General features: G+C 39.6%; 1 protein-coding gene across 4 annotated transcripts in view; it reads left to right on the top strand.

Moving 5' to 3' along the window:
* PLCE1 (phospholipase C epsilon 1) overlaps positions 1-17,814 on the top strand; it is a 346,810-nt gene that overhangs the window by 155,608 nt on the left and 173,388 nt on the right. The gene's annotated exons all lie outside the window — the stretch shown is intronic.

Below are 17,814 nucleotides of genomic sequence, written 5' to 3'. Positions count from 1 at the left end.
CAGGGAAAATTTTTATATGATTCCAAACTGTGCTTTTCACACATCCTTTGCCTTTTTCATCTTTGGATTTTTTCTATTTTATTTCCTAATTTTCCATCCCTATAACAATTTCAATATGACTTTTCAGTAACAAAAAGCATGAGCAAAGTGTTATATTTATTTAGCTGCTGTAGTTGAGAGTAGTAAAGAGTGCCCTGGAAAGATCAGGTATGCGGTCAACTTTTGAAGATTGATAGATATTTGCATTGTCCAATTTCTTAACACTTGAGATGTAGGGTTATTTATCTGTAGAACGTTGTGAATGTTGGCAAATTTGACTCATAAATTCATCCAACAGTTTCTGTACATTTGTGTTGACCTTACAAGTTTTACAATGTATGCTGGAAACAAAATCAACAGTTTGGGTATGTCTACACTGCCCATGTTAGTGTGGCCGTGCTGTGACATGGGCAGTGTAGTCACACTTTATCGCTGCGGGAGAGCTCTCCCGGTGATGATAAATAACCACCCTGAACGAGCCGTGCTCCCAGCAATAAAGTACTGTGTATACTGGCGCTTTTCAGTGTGAAAAATGTTGTCACTTGGGTGTGTTTTTTCACACCCCCTGAACGACTAAAGTTTTAGTGCTGAAAGTGGCAGTGTAGAGACAGCCTCACTTATGGCCTGATTTTCCAGCAGTGGCTGAGTACCTGTGGTTCCCATTCGAAGCCCTATTGTTTAGCCACCTCTAAAATCAGGTCATTTTCATCTCAGGCCTTATCTACACTATAGAATTTTATCAATGCAAGTTACCCTGACAATTAAAAACTGGTATAATTACATCACTTGTGCATGTTCGCACAACTCTCCTGTTGGCAGAATGCATCTAGCATTGACAGAGAGAGCAGTGCACTGTGGTAGCTATCTGACTGGCTGCTTGCCACATTCTACAGCTAGGAGTTGGGGGAAGGCAGAGTGGATTCACAGTGCACCATTGGTGCAGGCTCAGTGTTCCATGATGCAGTATTTTCTGTCCCATAATGGGCTTCCGACTGTGTTTTGTGGCATTTTTCAATGGTCTCTGTTTACTGTGCACCCACCATCTCTCTCTGACAGGATGGATCATGCACTGCTCTCTACTGTTGTGGTCATTGTTACGAGCACATTGTGGCTTCTTGTGCAGTATATCATGAGCACCCAATCTGAACAGGAATCACAAGTGCCTGACCTGCTGTGTGCTATGGAAAGAAACAACACCAGAGCAGCTGCACAGGGTGGACCATCACTTGCGAGTTTGGGAAACAAGCACTGAGTGGTGAGATTGCATCATTATGCAGGTCTGGGATGATGTGCAGTGGCTGCAGAACTTTCAGATGCGGAAAGCCACCTTTCTGGAACAGTGTGTGGAGCTCGCCCAAGCATTCAACACAAGGATACCAAAATGAGAGCAGCCCTCTTGGTGGAGAAGCACGTGGCGATTGCTATGTGGAATCAGCAACTCCAGACTGCTACCAGTCAGTCACAAATCAGTTTGGAGTCGGGAAGTTCACTGCTGGGGCTGCGTTAACGCAAGTGTGCAGGGCCATTAATCGCATCCTGCTATGAAAGACTTGACTCTTGGCAACGTGTGTGAAATAGTGGATGGCTTTGTGGCAATGGTATTCCCTAACTGCAGTGGGGCGATAGATGGCACACATATCCATAGGCACTGATTTGTTTTTGCTGGTGGGTGCTTTTGAAGAGGTGTATGTGTTCGGGGGGGTACTTTGCCAATGTTGGGAGGGATGTTATTTCATCATATTTATACACTTATTTCATATTCTACTTATTGAATGTGTCTATTATTGGTATCTTTACTATTTTAATAATGATTACGTTGTTATGAACTACATCATTATGTTACAATAAATTACAATATATTAAAATCATTGCAATCACCTTCACTAGCATATCAGTTTAAAGAAATGTCTCACTGTAGCTTTCTGGATGAAACTGTCAGCAATTTGATTCACATCTAATTCCCTGGTATTGTCTTGATGCACGTTAAGGACAGCTACATTACTCAGTTGCATCTGTCCCATTGGTAACTGGAGATAATTTTGAAGTTGTCTGAAGCTGGAGAGTGAGTTCAGGATGATACAAGCACAGTGAGGAGGATTCAGTTTGCCGTACTCTGGAAACATAGTACTTCCAGAGTACTGCAGATTACTCCAGGATGATCTTTTGATGGGTAACAGCTAATTTAGGCACCATCATTTTGTATGTATGGTTGGGATTATATTCTGCCATGTGCATTATTTTGCATTTAACATTGAATTTCATCTGCCAATTTGTTTCCAAGTCTCCCAGTTTTGTGAGATCCCTTTGTAATTCTTTGCCGTTTGTTTTGGACTTAACTATCTTGAGTAATTTTGTATCATTTGCAAACTTTGCCACCTCACTGTTTACTCCTTTTTGCAGATCACTTATGAATATGTCGAACCAACTGATCCCAGTACAAGCCCCTCGGGGACACCGCTATTTTACTTCTCTCCATTCTGAAAATGGACCATTTATTCCTTCCCTTGGTTTTCTGTCTTTTAACTGGAATGTCTGGGAATGCTTTCAGGATCATCTAACAATCCTTAATTTAATTTAATGACAAGCTTTTTCTTATCTTAATCACCCTGCCTCTGTCCATAAACAAACTCCCTGCCCCAAGAGCAGAAGTTGTTAGCACAGAACTCGTCACATTCCACACTCAAGCTCTGGTTCCTGGGTGCTGAGCACCCACTATTTTTTTTCTGTGGGTGCCTGAGCCCCGGAGCACCCACAGAGTCAGTGTTTATGCACATATCCCAGTTTTGGCCCCAGACCATCTTGCGATGGAGTACATCAGTAGAAATGGGTACTTCTCTTTTGCAGGTGCTTGTGGATCACCATAGCCGTTACATTGACATAAATGTGGGGTGATTCGGGAAGGTGCAAGATGCACACATTTCCAGCAACACTGTCCTGTACAAAACACTGCAAGCAGGGACTTTCTGTCCATACTAGAAGATTCCAGTGGGGGATGCTGAAATGCCCATAGTGTTCCTGGGAGACCCAGCATGCCCCTTTCTCCCGTGGCTTATGAAGCCTTACACAGGAAACCTGGACAGCAGAAAAGAGCGCTTCAACAATAGGATGAGCAGTTGCAGAATGACTGTAGAATGTCCCTTTGGCAGATTAAAAGCATGCTGGTGCTGTGGTATGGCAGGCTAGACCTAAATGAGGAAAATATTCCCATGGTCATAGAAGCCTGCTGTGTGCTCCATAGCATTTGTGAAGCTATGGGTGAAAAGTTTCCCCCAAAATGGAATGAGGAGGTGGATTGCCTGGTGGCTGATTTTGAGCAGCCAGATACCAGGGCTATTAGAGGAGTACAACAGGGTGGCTATTTGAATCAGGAAAGTTTTGAGGCAGCATTTTGACAATGAGATCCATTAATGTGTCATTCTATAAAGCCCTTTGCCATGCTTTGTTAACTAGCTGCCTTGCATTTAAAGTTTGATTCCTGACTATTATTTGTACTCAGAAAAAGATCAAATTGCCACAGATTAATTGCAGCAGAAACCATAGTGTGTAGGAGACAAATGATGGATTATCTTTCAAAGAGTATGTTTTTATTAAATACCAACTAACAACATACACAAAAGGCTTGGTAGGAAGGGAATAACAATGAAGGGCAGTGTAGGCTCTTATAGCTATGTATTACTCCAGTTATCATTGTGGAAGCTGTCCAAAGGGGTGAAGTGAGACAGGCCGGGAAGTTGCAAGGAATGTGTGGGAAGAAGGGAGGCTGAGCATGCATGAATTCTGCTTGCAGCGTGATTAGGGACTTTAACATCTCCATTTGCTTCTCTATCACTTTTATCATCTTCTCGTGGCCTGTTAAAATTTGCTTCTGACTCTCTCTTCTATCCTACCTGTCTATTTTATAATTTTCTTTTAAAGTCTATCTCCACACCCTGTGTTCTTGTCTTTAGGCCTCTGAGGATTGGAGCACCTCTCGAAACATGACCTCCTTGCTACTTCTTGGTCACTTCCTTATCTGGTGGAGATGCTCCACCAGTAAGTGGGGGGTTTCACTGAAGGCCACATCTGGAGAAGCATAAGAAACAATAAACAGAACTATGATTGTTAGTGCATGCACAGCAAAGGGTCTCTGTTTTTTTTTAAACAGGATCACTGCAGGCAACTGGGGACAATATTGTAAATTCTGCTACCATTTTGCACAGGTTGGAGTCATTAAAACTGATATCTCACTCCTTGAGGGTAAGCAAGGGTGCATCTGCTGCATGCATGTGGCTTGAGATGAGGTGCCTATGTTGCTCACTTGTGTGCCACTTTGGTCCCTGCACAAGTGATTGCCGATTGGTGCAGGAAAGTTTCATACAATGGAGATGGATCAAAGCAGCTCTGCCAGGGAAAATTCGGCAGAGAATTGGCAAGTACCTCCAGGAAAGTTTCCTAGAGATCTCTCTGGAGGATTCCCATGAAATCTCTGTGTGCGTTAACTCCTTGTTTCGATGCACTGCTTAGCTGCACGAGGGAATGTGAAGCACATGCAAACACAACTTGTCTTGTACATTTCTATCCCTTGACCCACTTCTAGACTATTCAAACCAAAAGGCAGCTCTACCTCATATAACTGAACAACAACAACTTAAAAAGATCACTTACCAGAGCTCTCCTCTCCTGCATTATTGACCAGAGCAATCAGGATGGGCATTGTTGGATACCTCCTGGAGGCCATTTACAGTGATGTAACCAAGCTCAGTGTCTACACTGACACTTTGTCGAAATAACTTTACCACAAAAAGCTCTGCGCCTCTTATTGAGGTGGTTTTATTTGGTCAGCAAAGCAGGAGAGTTTTGTCAGCGGAAGGAGGACAAAAGGAAGGAGTGGGAGAGGAATAGCTCAGTGGTTTGAGCATTGGCCTGTTAAACCCAGGGTTGTGAGTTCAGTCCTTGGGGGGCCACTTGGGGATCTGGGGCAAAAATCAATACTTGGTCCTGCTAGTGAATGCAGGGGTCTGGACTCAATGACCCTTCAGGGTCCCTTCCAGTTCTACAAGATAGGTATAGCTCTATATTTTTAGTAAGGAGCATTATAGTGTCTGCACCTGCTCTGTTTTGTTGATGAGAGCTGACTTTTATCGATAAACTCTGTAGTGTAGACAAGGCCTCAGTCACACAGTATGTGAGGTGTTATGGAGTCAATAGAATTAATCTAAAATTGTTAGTGAAGCAGTTTTTGTTATAAGCCTATTTTTGATTTCACATCTAACCTTCTGAAAAAAAGGTGGTACGTCTTTCCTGTCATTTTTTCATTCTTACTTTCAGTCAAACAGAGAAATTTTGGGGAACATTAGATGTTAGAGACATGCCATTTTGGTATTAAATGGACATGGTTGGTGAGAATGTGAGGCAAAGTTTGTGGAATCTTAATTAGAAATGTTCCCATTTCCAATTTTAAAATCAGTTTTTTGTAAAGATTTTTATCAATACATTTCTTTGTTGTCTTAAAAACTTAGCAGCATTATTTTAATTTTTGATATGAAATGGCAATTTTTTTGGTAGTTTTCTGCTGTTTTTAGTAAGCAGTACTTATAAGGTTTGATTTATTTGGGGGAAAAAATCAAGGAAAAGGTGGTAGGACATAACTTTGCAAAGAATATTGTTAATACAACTATGCAGCACTACTGCCTCCAGCTGTGCTCTGATGAAAGAACTCTGGGAAAATACATGGTCCTTCAGAAAAAGATGTCGATTTTTGAGCAAATGGTATTCTTTCTTCCAAGTCATTACTGAACGTGTTCTCCAAGAGGTGATATTGAGATGCTATTTTTCTGGACAAGATATAAAACCGAGATCTTGATTGCATCTGGTCATCAGGGTCTCATGGCACTTCTTGAAAGTGTAAGGATTACAACGGTGTTGGCTTGGTCAACTTCTCATCTCGTAATTACTTTCTTTGTCTAAATTCCCCCTGAAATGTGTTTCCTGTAGCTTTCACTTCCTGCCTCAAACTACTACCAGGGTATAGTGTTAGACAAATCATGTTCTATCCCAGAGGTGATGAGTTTAGTGGTGAGAGAAACAATTCTTGGCTCTAAGAATTTGTAAATTGCTTCAAGATGAAATGTAAGATGCTATTGTTAAAACTAGAACTCATAAATTTTCTGATTGAATTTTTTTTTATTTGGAAAATGCTGTTTTGTTGAAAACAAACTTCCAATGGGAATATGTTGATTTTCATGAAATTTTGTTTTTTCTTTGGGGAGGGAAACGAAGCATATAGATAAAGTCAAATAATTCTGTCTCAACATTTTTGGAATTGAATATTTTGATTTTTCATTTTGAAATTACTTTTTGTTTTGAAATGTCTTTTATTTTCTATTACAATTTTTAAATGTCAGAACACAACATTTAGATTTTTATCAAAACATTTAATTTGGAAATTTTGTTGGAGATTTTGAAATTCTTTGTTTTAATTCCTACTTGGAATGAGACAAACTGCAAAATCATGGAATTTCCCACAAAATAGAAATTTGTGGTTCCCATGCAGCTCCGTTGTTAACCCTTGACAGAACTGTGTTTTGTGAAGTTTTCATGTTCTCAAAAAATTATTTAAAATGATTTTTCAAGACATTTTCTAGGGAGAACTGCAGTCTGAAGGATCCTGGTTATCTCCCATTCTTCCTTGGTTAAAAAAAACTGATAACAAATCAAGTCTGTACATAATAGGAATGCCACACTAGTGCTGTGCATAGTATTTTACTATACAGAGATTGCCTGTTATAATTTCAGGATAGTGTCATATTATAGCAAGATAATATTGTTACCATTCAACCAACCAAGTCTAATTTAAGCTCAGTCTATTATGTACATTTTGTCAATACTATGTTGCACTTTGGGATATATGTCAAATAATCTACATTTCTGCAAAATTTCAAAGGAATAAACCTTCATGTTTTGGCCATAACAGTAAGTAAGAACCATATAGTAGTAAGAAACATATTTATGCATGCTTTCAGTTTTACCCTTAGGTTTGAGTAAGCTGTATCTTTATGACAACGATCAAGTTATAGAGAAAGTATCCTATATTAGGCTACAGAATTAATATTTGACTTATTTTTGTTTCAAAATGTTCTGGACTTTACACAATTAACAGCTGTTAGATATTTGGCAAAATAATTGCATTCCTTAAGGTCCTAAACTAAATACCTGAGATAAAAAGAAAATATGAAAAGAGAAACAGCTAAACCATTTTAATTAATATAGGGAGTCACACAGAAGTTTATAAAAAAGCAAAACAGATATTCTTGAGAGCTTCTGTATCCAATATTTGGAATACAGCAATGCTCCGGAAGTCATGTTTTGTTTTGGAGGAACATCAGTCATATCCCATAGTGCCAAGAACTGCAACAGTATTTAAGCTGCTGCTTCTCTTAATCTGCAAACCTACAATAACCTATCTGGAACAAGTACAGAATCATCCTTATCTTATAATTGACTAAATAGAAAAACAAGATTTAAGAGAAAAATATACAGTATTTTCAAATGAATTAAATGAATTTGTAATTGTAGTAATGTTGGTTGTTGCTCTAAATAAGTTTTTATCCTGAAAGGTTATCAACATTCTGCCTTGCAAATGCCGTTTTAAGTTTTTAGAAGCAAGGCTGACTGCTGGGTTTTTTTAGTAGTGATGTAATGATTGATTAGATATTTTATTAACAGTCATCTTGTTTCCAGGTATTTCCCAAATACGGATTTATTTGTGAGCTTATATAGATGGAATTCCTTGCTGAATTTAATCACATTTCCTAATATTAATTTTCATTTTTGTGTCAGAGACCAGTTGTCCTTTGGGAGTTTTTTGTATAATTTTGTATTAGAAGTTTTTCTATATTTTCTTTATTAACCACGAAGGATTCCACTCAGAGTTTAAAAAAAAATGAGACAAGACAAAACAAGAAATTCTTTAAAGCAGTAATACATATTTAAATTCATGGGCACCAAGGGTACAGTAACACGCGGAAGACAGACACCACTTGCAATCCCTTTCCTTTTGGGTATGTTATGTAAAAAAACCCAAAGGATTGAGGTATAATGCTTTTTTTTTTAATTAATCCAGAGAGGTAATAATTATGGCGCACACAATTTTATCCATCCATATATATGCTTATCACGGTGTTAGAGATAAGAATTTCCTGCTAAGTACTCATTGCTGTAATCAACTCGGTGCTGAGTTCTGCACTGATGATACAAGTAATCTGGGATAAATTCAGTGTTCCATAGTATAGCAGCACCTCTTGATCCATATGCTGCTCTCAATACTCATGGGAACTGTTAAATAGTGGTATGTGAGAGAGCTCAGTCTCAGGCAATAAAAAGCTTTGAAGACCCTGAATTTGATATTGAGATCATGTGGGAAGCCAAGATAGTTTGTAGAGCACTTTGATAATGTGTTCTTGTCAAACATTGTTCTTTAGTGCATAGACTGCCATATTCTAAAAGTGCTGGAGCCTCTTCTAGCCCATCATATTAATTTCCAATTACAGTAGTCAAGCCAAGGTAAAGATCGTGAATGGTGTTGGTTGGCTAAATTCACATCTGTCAGAATGGACCATAATTTGATAGTTAGCTAGATAGAAGAATGTGGTTTTGGTTGTTATTTGCATGTCCAGTAGTAGTGAAAGGCATCTAGACCAGGGGTGGGCAAACATTTTGGCCCGAAGGCCAGACCTGGGTATGGAAATTGTATGGCGGGTCATGAATGCTCATGAAATTGGGGATTGGGATGTGGGAGGGGGTGAGGGCTCTGGGGTAGGGCTGGAAATGAGGAGTTCAGGATGTGGGAGGGGGCTCTGGGGTGGGGCTAGGTGGTTGGGGGTGCAGGAGGGGGCTCTGGGCTGGGACCAAGGGATTTGGAGGGTGGAAGGGGCATCAGGGCTGGGGCAGGGAGTTGGGGCATGGGAGGGGGTCAGGGTGCAGGCTCTGGGCGGTGCTTACCTCAAGTACCGTCTGGAAGCAGCTGCATGTTTCCCCCTCCGGCTCCTACATGGAGGCATGGCCAGGCAGCTCTGTGCGCTGCCCCATCTGCAGGTGTTGCCCCTGCAGCTCCTGTGGTTCCCAGCCAATGGGAGCTGCGGGGGCGGTGCTTGGGGTGGGAGCAGCGTGTGGAGTCCCCTGGCTGCCTCTATGCGTAGGAGCCGGAGCGGGGACATGTCACTGCTTCCGAGAGCCATGGCACTCACAGAGCGGGGCAAGACCCTGACCCTACTCCCTGGCTAGAGCATTGGAGTGAGACAAGCCCCGGACCCTGCTCCCCAGCAGGAAGTCAAGAGCTGGATTAAAATGTCTGAAGGGCCGGATACAGCCCCTGGGCCATAGTTTGCCCATCCCTGATCGAGACAGTGCAAGGACAGATGCCCTCCTCAGCTGAGCATGATATTTTGATGTTTAAACTGTTTTCCTTTTCCTACCAACATCCTTTCAATCTTCCATGGCATTACCTTCAGTCAGCTGTTCTTTTTGTGAGTGATGGTCTTGCTTAGGTACTAGTGTGACTGCAGAATGGTGCTGTATGCATTCAGTGTTAAGGAGGTATAAAGCTGGGTGTAATCTGTATATTTCTGGTATTTACTGCCATCATGTCCGTTCTGTGCTCCTTTCTTTAAAGGGCCCTTTTTGTAGGGAGGAGGGATAGCTCAGTGGTTTGAGCATTGGCCTGCTAAACCCAGGATTGTGAGTTCAATCCTTGAGGGGGCCATTTAGGGATCTGGGGGGAAAAATACCTGTCAGGGACAGTACTTGGTCCTGCTAGTGAAGGCAGGGGACTGGACTCAATGACCTTTCAAGGTCCTTTCCAGTTCTATGAGATAGGTATATCTGCACACCATTTATTGGAGGCAGTCCTCTGACTAAAATAAAAGGGAGCTGTATCTACACTCAATAACAAAGCAATACAAACCATATCTATGAGAATCATAGACATCAATTAAATAAATAAAATGTATAAACAATTTTATAATGGTTCAGTCCTCCAAATAGACATGTGCATAAACCAATGAACCTACTCATATGAGTAAAGTTACGCATATTTGTGTTTGCATGCTGAGATATAAACTCCTTTCAGTCCTCCAGCAATTGTAGGTATTTACTTGTGCCTTAAGTAACCTGAACCTTTTAGACATTATAGTATTCAGAGCCCATACCTTTAAATTAGGTCTTTCTTGATCAAGGTAGTTTTATCACAGTTTGGACTTCTACAGAAGCTATGGAATAAAGGAGATTTGGGTATCTGTGTATAGCTCACTGTTTGAGGTGAAAAAAAAAGTGAAGAACTAGATCACAAGTTTGTATGAGATGTCACCTGTAATTCTTCGCACATGTTCAAATGTTACAAAATAAATACATGATTCTTTGCAGATAGCGTTACCAAGTTCTGAAGTAATACTTTGATGGCCTCTCGCTAAATTTTTGTGTTTTAAGTGCGCATAGACTAGTCTGGTAAAGAGAAATTTTGCTACAGTAAATTTTAAATTTGTGAGCACTTATAAAACAGGTAAATTAGCCTTTTACGGGTAAAAATGAATTGGATTGCAGTTATTTGCGGTTGATTATAATTATGTACAGTGTCAATCTGTATTTTTTCAAAAGCTCATCTACATAAAGCAGAAGTTACATATTCAGTGCTTTAGCACATCAAAGAAGACAGTGTTAGAAAATGTTATATGAAGTGCAGAGTCTTTGGAGACAGCAAGTGCCCTGAAGTCTACTTTATACAATGAGGATTAGCACCATTATTCTATATATATCTCTCCAACAAAACACTGTCGCCTATTTCTGTCAACAAACGGTTTCTTTGCTTTGGCAGCTGTAAGCAACAGAATATGCCTTTATAAATTGCCGAACCCGATTTTTAAAGTATTTTGGGAAGGTAACTGCAGTTTTTAGAAATTGTAATTATTTTAATTAACTAAATATTTTTCAGAACAAGCTAGAAAGACTAACTGTGCCTGCTCCTAAGGTATTCTAGAGACAGTCATTTATCAGTAAATGTGGTATACATAAATAAAAGTGCTGTGCCGTACTGTAGTTACACCTGAAGTACTCCTAAATGTTTGTAAATAACCAACATGAGACATAGTTCCAGTTTAAGCAGGATCAATATACAACAATTAGTGGGAAATTGACTCTTCTTAAAATCTAAAATTTGACAAACCCTGAAGTCTATTAGATCTGATCTGAAAAGTTATAAGCATTCTAAATGCCCTTTTCCACGTTTCTCAGTTACTACGGATAATTTATTTTCAAAGTGTTATTTCCAAAGCAATGGGAGAGCTGTATTGAAATTGTCAGTGGTGGATATGTGAAAAGAGATTGCAAAAAGTCAACAATATTAGGTCTTGAGATCTTTCTTAAGACTCTTCCCTGAAAATACAACATGTTGTATTCCCAGCAATGCAGGAAGTTGCCGGGTGTGACGTGTATGCAGCATTAATCATTATATTATAGAAATGTAGGGCTGGAAGGGATTTTGAGAGGTCATCTAGTCCAGCCCCCTGTGCTGGAGCAGGTCGGCTACACCTAGACTATCCCTGACAGGTGTTTGTCCAACCTGTTCTTAAAACCTCCAGTGACGGAGATTCTACAACCTCCCTTGGAAAACTATTCCTGTGCTTAACTATCCTTATAGTTAGAATTTTTTCCCATGATATCTAATCTAAATCTCCCTTGCTGCAGGATTATGTCTATTACTTCTTTCCTGTCTTCAGTGGCAAGGAGAACAATCAATCACCTTAACATATTTGCAGGCTGTTATGTGGTTCCCCTTCAGTCTTGTTTTCTAAAGACAGAAAATGTCCAGGTTTTTTCGCCTTTCTTCATAGGACACATTTTCTTTTATAATTTTTGTAGCTGTCCTCTGGGCTTTCTCCAGTGTGTCATTGTGACATTGCACTCGTATGATTTAATGAAAATATGCTAATGAGCGTGAATATAATGTAATTGGAATATGCTTCATGCGAAAGGTCTCTTGTAAGGTATCATTACAAAGCTTATAATCTACTGACTGTGTTCATCCTGTTTGTATGAATGTATCATTCTTGTATCTGAAACTAGGAATATGAAATATAATTCTGATGTCCTATTCTAGTTATGTAAAGTGTGGGCCATTAATGGTGGTTTAGAATCTTGATGGCTCCCATCAACTAGGACAACTGACTGTAGATGGCTCTGTTTACTTGCAAGCCTTCCTGTGAGTCGGGTGGGGAAGAATGAAGGCTTGGGGTCTCACAGGACAGGTGACCGTGCCACCTGGTACTGGAATCCATCTTAAACCTGGTGCTTTTCCATTTATAAGGAGGGTTGGGGACCCAAAGAGACAAAAGATTCCCACCTTATGCCAAAGCTATATAAGGGGAAGGAACAGAACAAAGGGGCTGCAGTCATGAGAAATCCCCTAGCTACCACCTGAGCTGGAACAAGGACTGTACGGGGATAAGGACTGGGCCCAGACTAGAAAGGAGTCGAGTCTGTGAAAGAAGCTTATTGGAACATCTCTAAGGGTGAGATTTACCTGCATTTAGTTCCCTACTGTATTAGGCTTAGACTTGCGTGTTTTTGTTTTATTTTGCTTGGTAATTTACTTTCTTCTGTCTGTTATTACTTGGAACCACTTAAATCCTACTTTTAATATGTAATAAAATCACTTTTTGCTTATTAATTAACCCAGAGCAAGTAATTAATATCTGGGGGAGCAAACAGCTGTGCATATTTCTCTATCAGTGTTATAAAGGGCAAACAATTTATGAGTTTACCCTGTATAAGCTTTATACAGAGTAAAACAGATTTATTTGGGGTTTGGATCCCATTGGGAATCTGGTGTCTGGGTGCTAGACACAGGAGTACTTCTTAAGCTGTTTTCAGTTAAGTCTGAAGCTTGTGGGGAACGTGGTTCAGACCTGGGTCTATGTTTGTAGCAGGCTAGTGTGTCTTGCTCAACAAGACAGAGTACTGAAGTCCCAAGCTGGCAGGGGAATCAGCTCAAAGTTAGTCTCAGCACATCAGGTGGCAGTCCCCAGGGGGTCTTTGTGACCCAACCTGTCACAGTCATGTGTTTCTTAAAGTGTGACACCCAGAACTGGATACAGTACTCCAGCTGAGGCCTCACCAGTGCCAAGCAGAGCAGAACAGTTACCTCGCGTGTCTTACATACAACTCTCCTTTTAATACATCCTGGAATTATATTAGCCTTTTTTTCAGTTTTGCATCACATTTTTGACTTGTATTCAACCTGTGATCTACTATAGCTGCCAGATCCTTTTCAGCATTATTATTGCCTAGCAAGTTATTCCCAGTTTTGTATTTGTGCATTTCATTTTTCCTTCCTAAGTGAAGTACTTTGCATGCATCCTAACTGAGTTTCATCTCGTTAATTTCAGACCAATTCTTGAATTTATTAAAGCCATTTTAAATTCTAATCTGGACCTATGAAGTGCTTGCAAGCCCACCCAACTTTGTGTCATTTATGAATTTTGTAAGCATATTCTCCGCTCAGCTATCCAAGTCATTAATGAAAATACTGACCAGTACTGGACGCAAGACAGACCACTGTGTGACCCCTGCTAGATATGTCCTAGTTTGACAGCAAACCATTAATTACTTTTAAATATGTTCTTTCAATCAGTTATGTACCTACTTTATAATAGTTTCACCTAGACCACATTACTCTAGTTTGCTTGTGATAATGTGTTGTGGGACCTACTAAGTAAAAAGCCTTACTAAAATCAAGATATATCGTGTCTACAGTTTTCCCCTATGCTTTGACATAGTTACTAGCCTAAAGAAGGAAATTAGGTTAGTTTGACCCGATTTCTTCTTGACAAATCCATGCTGGCTAATATAACCCTATTATCATCTAAGTCAGTGGTTCTTAGTCCGCAGGCCACTTGCAGCCCAGTCAGCATGCAGCTGCAGCCCACGTGACATCCTCTGACCCATACAGGTAGTAAGTATATATATTGTGCGGTGAAGCTATAACACACGGAGAGCTGCATATGCATCCCACAGTGATAACAGGTTGAGAATCACTGCACTAGGTGCTTAGAAATTGATTGTTTAATAATTTGTTCCAGGTAACTTTCCAGGTATTGAAGTTAAGCTGACTGGTATATAATTCACCTTTTAAAGATTGGCACTATGTTTACCTTCTGCAGTCTTCTGGGACCACACCTGTTCTCTGTGAGTTCTCGAAGATAAATGCTAACAGTTCCAAAATTACTTCAGGCTAGTTTCTCAAGTACCCTAGGGTCAATTTCATCAGGTCCTGCCAACTTGAGTACATTTAACTTATCTGAATATTTTTAACCTGTTCTTCCCCTATTTTGGCTTGAGTTCCTTCCCTCTTACTGCTAGTATTAATTGTGTTAGGTATCTTGTCACCATTATCCTTTTTAGTGAAGACAGAAGCAAAATAGGCATTAAATACATCAGCTTCTTGACGTCACCTGTTATTAGGTCTCCTTCACCGCTATGTAGTGAACCTGCAGTTTCCTTCCATTTTCTCTTGCTCCTAATTTATTTATAGACCCTCTTCTTGTTACCGTTTGTCTCTTGCTAAGTGTAACTCATTTCGTGCCTCAGCCTTTCTGATTTTGTCCCCGTCTGAATGTAATTAATCATAACAAAATCCTAGACCTAGTGTAGGATCTAGAATTTTTACTATTAATTTCTCTTTATTTTAAATGGTATATATGTGTTATACCTGAATGGTTCTTGATTTACTGAGAGAAGAACATTTTGTATCTTCAGAGCCAAGTCTTGAGAAACACTGCCTATACTTTGGAGAGGTTTCAATATCTACTGATATGTTTGCTCTGAGAGTTAAGGTTATATAATTCATAATTAGTAAATGCTAATAACACTTTTTGCTTAAACCATCAATTAAAATAGACAAAATTAGACATGGTCACATTTAAAATCTATCTGTGAACTTGTGGTGTATATTCACAAAGTAATTACCTGTGCAACACTTATACCATTGGGAATTGAGCATATTATTATAGGCATTGCAGTTAGTGACACCTGTAGTTACAGTTGTATGGTGCTTTCCATTGTAAGATTATAGTTTTGGTTGCTTATAACTTTGGCATACTTAACGCTTTACCTGAAATTTTTCAGGCTGGGTATGAGCCTCAAGTTTCTTGTTGATTTATTTTGTTCTTTTAATATTTTGGCTAAAAATGTTTAGCTATTTCTGAGAACAAAGTTAGGGAAAATATATTGTTTTGTCCATGCTGGGAAAAAAATACATGCGTCTGAGAGAGCACAATCTCCTACAGAACCCTTCGTTTTTCCTGAGTCTCAACAGTCCTTGGCTGTCTAGAAAATAACTGTGAAACCCACTTCCAAAATGTGACTCTCCATCCTTTTCTAGTGGCAAGTGTGCAGAGAAGATAACTTATCTTCTGTTACCATCTACTCTTAGCTCAAGTGGTAGAGGACTGTGTTGGGGATCTTGAGATATGAGGCCTGATGATGACCTGTGGAGGGGGAGAGGACCAGTATGGTTCAACATGGTGAATTTTTTCTTTTCAATTTTTAACTTTTTAAAAAACTTGGGAAATAATATTTTTTAAAAAGACTACATTAAAAAAATATCAAGGTTGCAAAGTCGAACACTCAAAAGTTAGGAAACACCAGAATTAAGGTACCCTATGCAATCTTTATTTGGCCTCCTTGTGCGTGTGAGTTATGAGCAGTCTTCAATTACATGATTACACTATTTTTTCCGCAGGATCCCTGCCTTACTCAGTGCACAGGCTGGACCTGGTTTAAGGATAAATCACCGTTGGGTAGTGAAGAGGAGTTCTCTTTAGGATCTCTGCTTCATTTGTTACAGAAACTAGAAAGTATGTGGTGAGTAAGGCAGGGAACTGCAGGAAAAGAAGGGTGGTCTCATGGTTTAGGCAGTTGAATTTCACCCTTGAAAATTGGATTCTATGCCTGCTTCTGCCACAGGATTTCTTTGTGATTTTGGGCAAAACACATTGTGACGGGTTCTGTCACAGAGATCCCTCCCAGTCACCTGATGTGCTGAAGTTACCTCTGAGCCAGTTTTCCCTGCCAGTTTGAGACTCCAGAACCCTACCTTTGTTGAGGCAGACACACTAGTTTGCTGAAACACAGATCCAGGTCTGGTCCACACCCCTAAAGCTGTAGGCTTTAACCAAAAACTCCTCAGCAGGTCATCTATCTCCAACGTCCAGACACCCAGTTCCCAATGGGATCCAAACCCCAAATAAATCCATTTTACTCTGTATAAAGCTTATATAGGGTAAACTCATAAATTATCCACTGTTTATAACACTGATAGAGAGATATGAACAGCTGTTTGCTCCCCCAAGTATTAATCACTTACTCTGGGTTAATTAACAAAAATGATTTTATTACGTATAAAAAGTGCGATTTAAGTGGTTTTATGTAATAACAGACAAAACAAAATAAGTCACCAAGCAAAATAAAGCAAAAACACACAAGTCAAAGCCTAATACATTAAGAAATTGATTACAGGTAAAATCTCACCCTCAGAGATGTTCCAATAAGCTGCTTTCACAGACTAGACTCCTTCCTAGTCTGAGCCCAATCCTTTCCTCTGGTACAGTCCTTGTTAGTTCCAGTAGACATCTTAGGTATTAAGCAGGGGCTTTCTCATCACTGGTCCCCTTTGTCCTCCTTTTATAGCTCTGGCACAAGGTGGGAAACTTTTGTCTCCCTGGGTCCCCACCCTTCCTTCTGAACCACCATTAATGAGTTATACTTCGTATTTCTAGCTTCAGATACAAGAATGATATATGCATACAAATAGGATGAACACACTCAGTAGATTGTAAGCTTTGTAATGATACCTTACAAGAGACCTTTTGCATAAAGCATATTCCAGTTACATCATATTCATAAACATATTTCCATAAAGCATGTGGAGTGCAATGTCACACACACAAACCAACGTTTTCACAGCTAGCCCACAGTGTGTTCCTTGTTTTCTGTATACTCAAACTTGAGACACCTAGATTGTGCTTTCCAGAAGCTCTTAGAACTTACAGCGACAACTAAGGATAATAAAAGCTGTGCAATAAGTATATAAAGTGCTATAAAATGCTATGTACTCCGAAAACCCATGGTTTCTCAAATTGGGTATTCAAAATTTGTTGATAGTGTTAACAAGTTTAGGTTCAATCTGTGTCTCAGTTCCCCAGGTGTAAAATGAGGATAATACCACTACTACACCTCACAGGGATGTTTGAAGATAAATTCATTAATGTTTTTAAAGAGCTAAGATATATGAGATCACTATAGGAAAAACCCTTGATGAAAGTAATAGTTCTGTTTTCTGTGCAGGGCTTGGATGATATGCAGTAAATAATGCATGGGGCCAACATCAAATTATGAGGATTGAAATAATTACATATCTACAGTAACCATTCAGTGAGCACACTCCATTCCATGCGCTAAATGAGGCAGAGGTCCTATGGAAAAAATAGTATTTGATCATGTAATTAAAGACTGTATCATCATGCATATATATAAGGAGGCTGGATTGAGGTGGCATGGGCAACATTCTGGCATTTCCTAACTTTCGTGAGCTTGACTTTGCAACCTTAACATTCTTTTCATAAGTTTTTAAAAAGTAGTATGTATAGGCCTATGTGGTATGGTGTAGAATACAATGGAGGAGGAACTCTCTTTTCTCCTGAACAGCATGGACAGAGAGAGATGTCTCCAAGGGCTCAGTGTTCAGCA

This window comes from Gopherus flavomarginatus, chromosome 6 (assembly GCF_025201925.1).
Source record: "Gopherus flavomarginatus isolate rGopFla2 chromosome 6, rGopFla2.mat.asm, whole genome shotgun sequence".
In the NCBI taxonomy this organism is placed as follows: Eukaryota; Metazoa; Chordata; order Testudines; family Testudinidae; genus Gopherus; species Gopherus flavomarginatus.
This window is presented reverse-complemented; position numbering and strand designations above follow the sequence as displayed.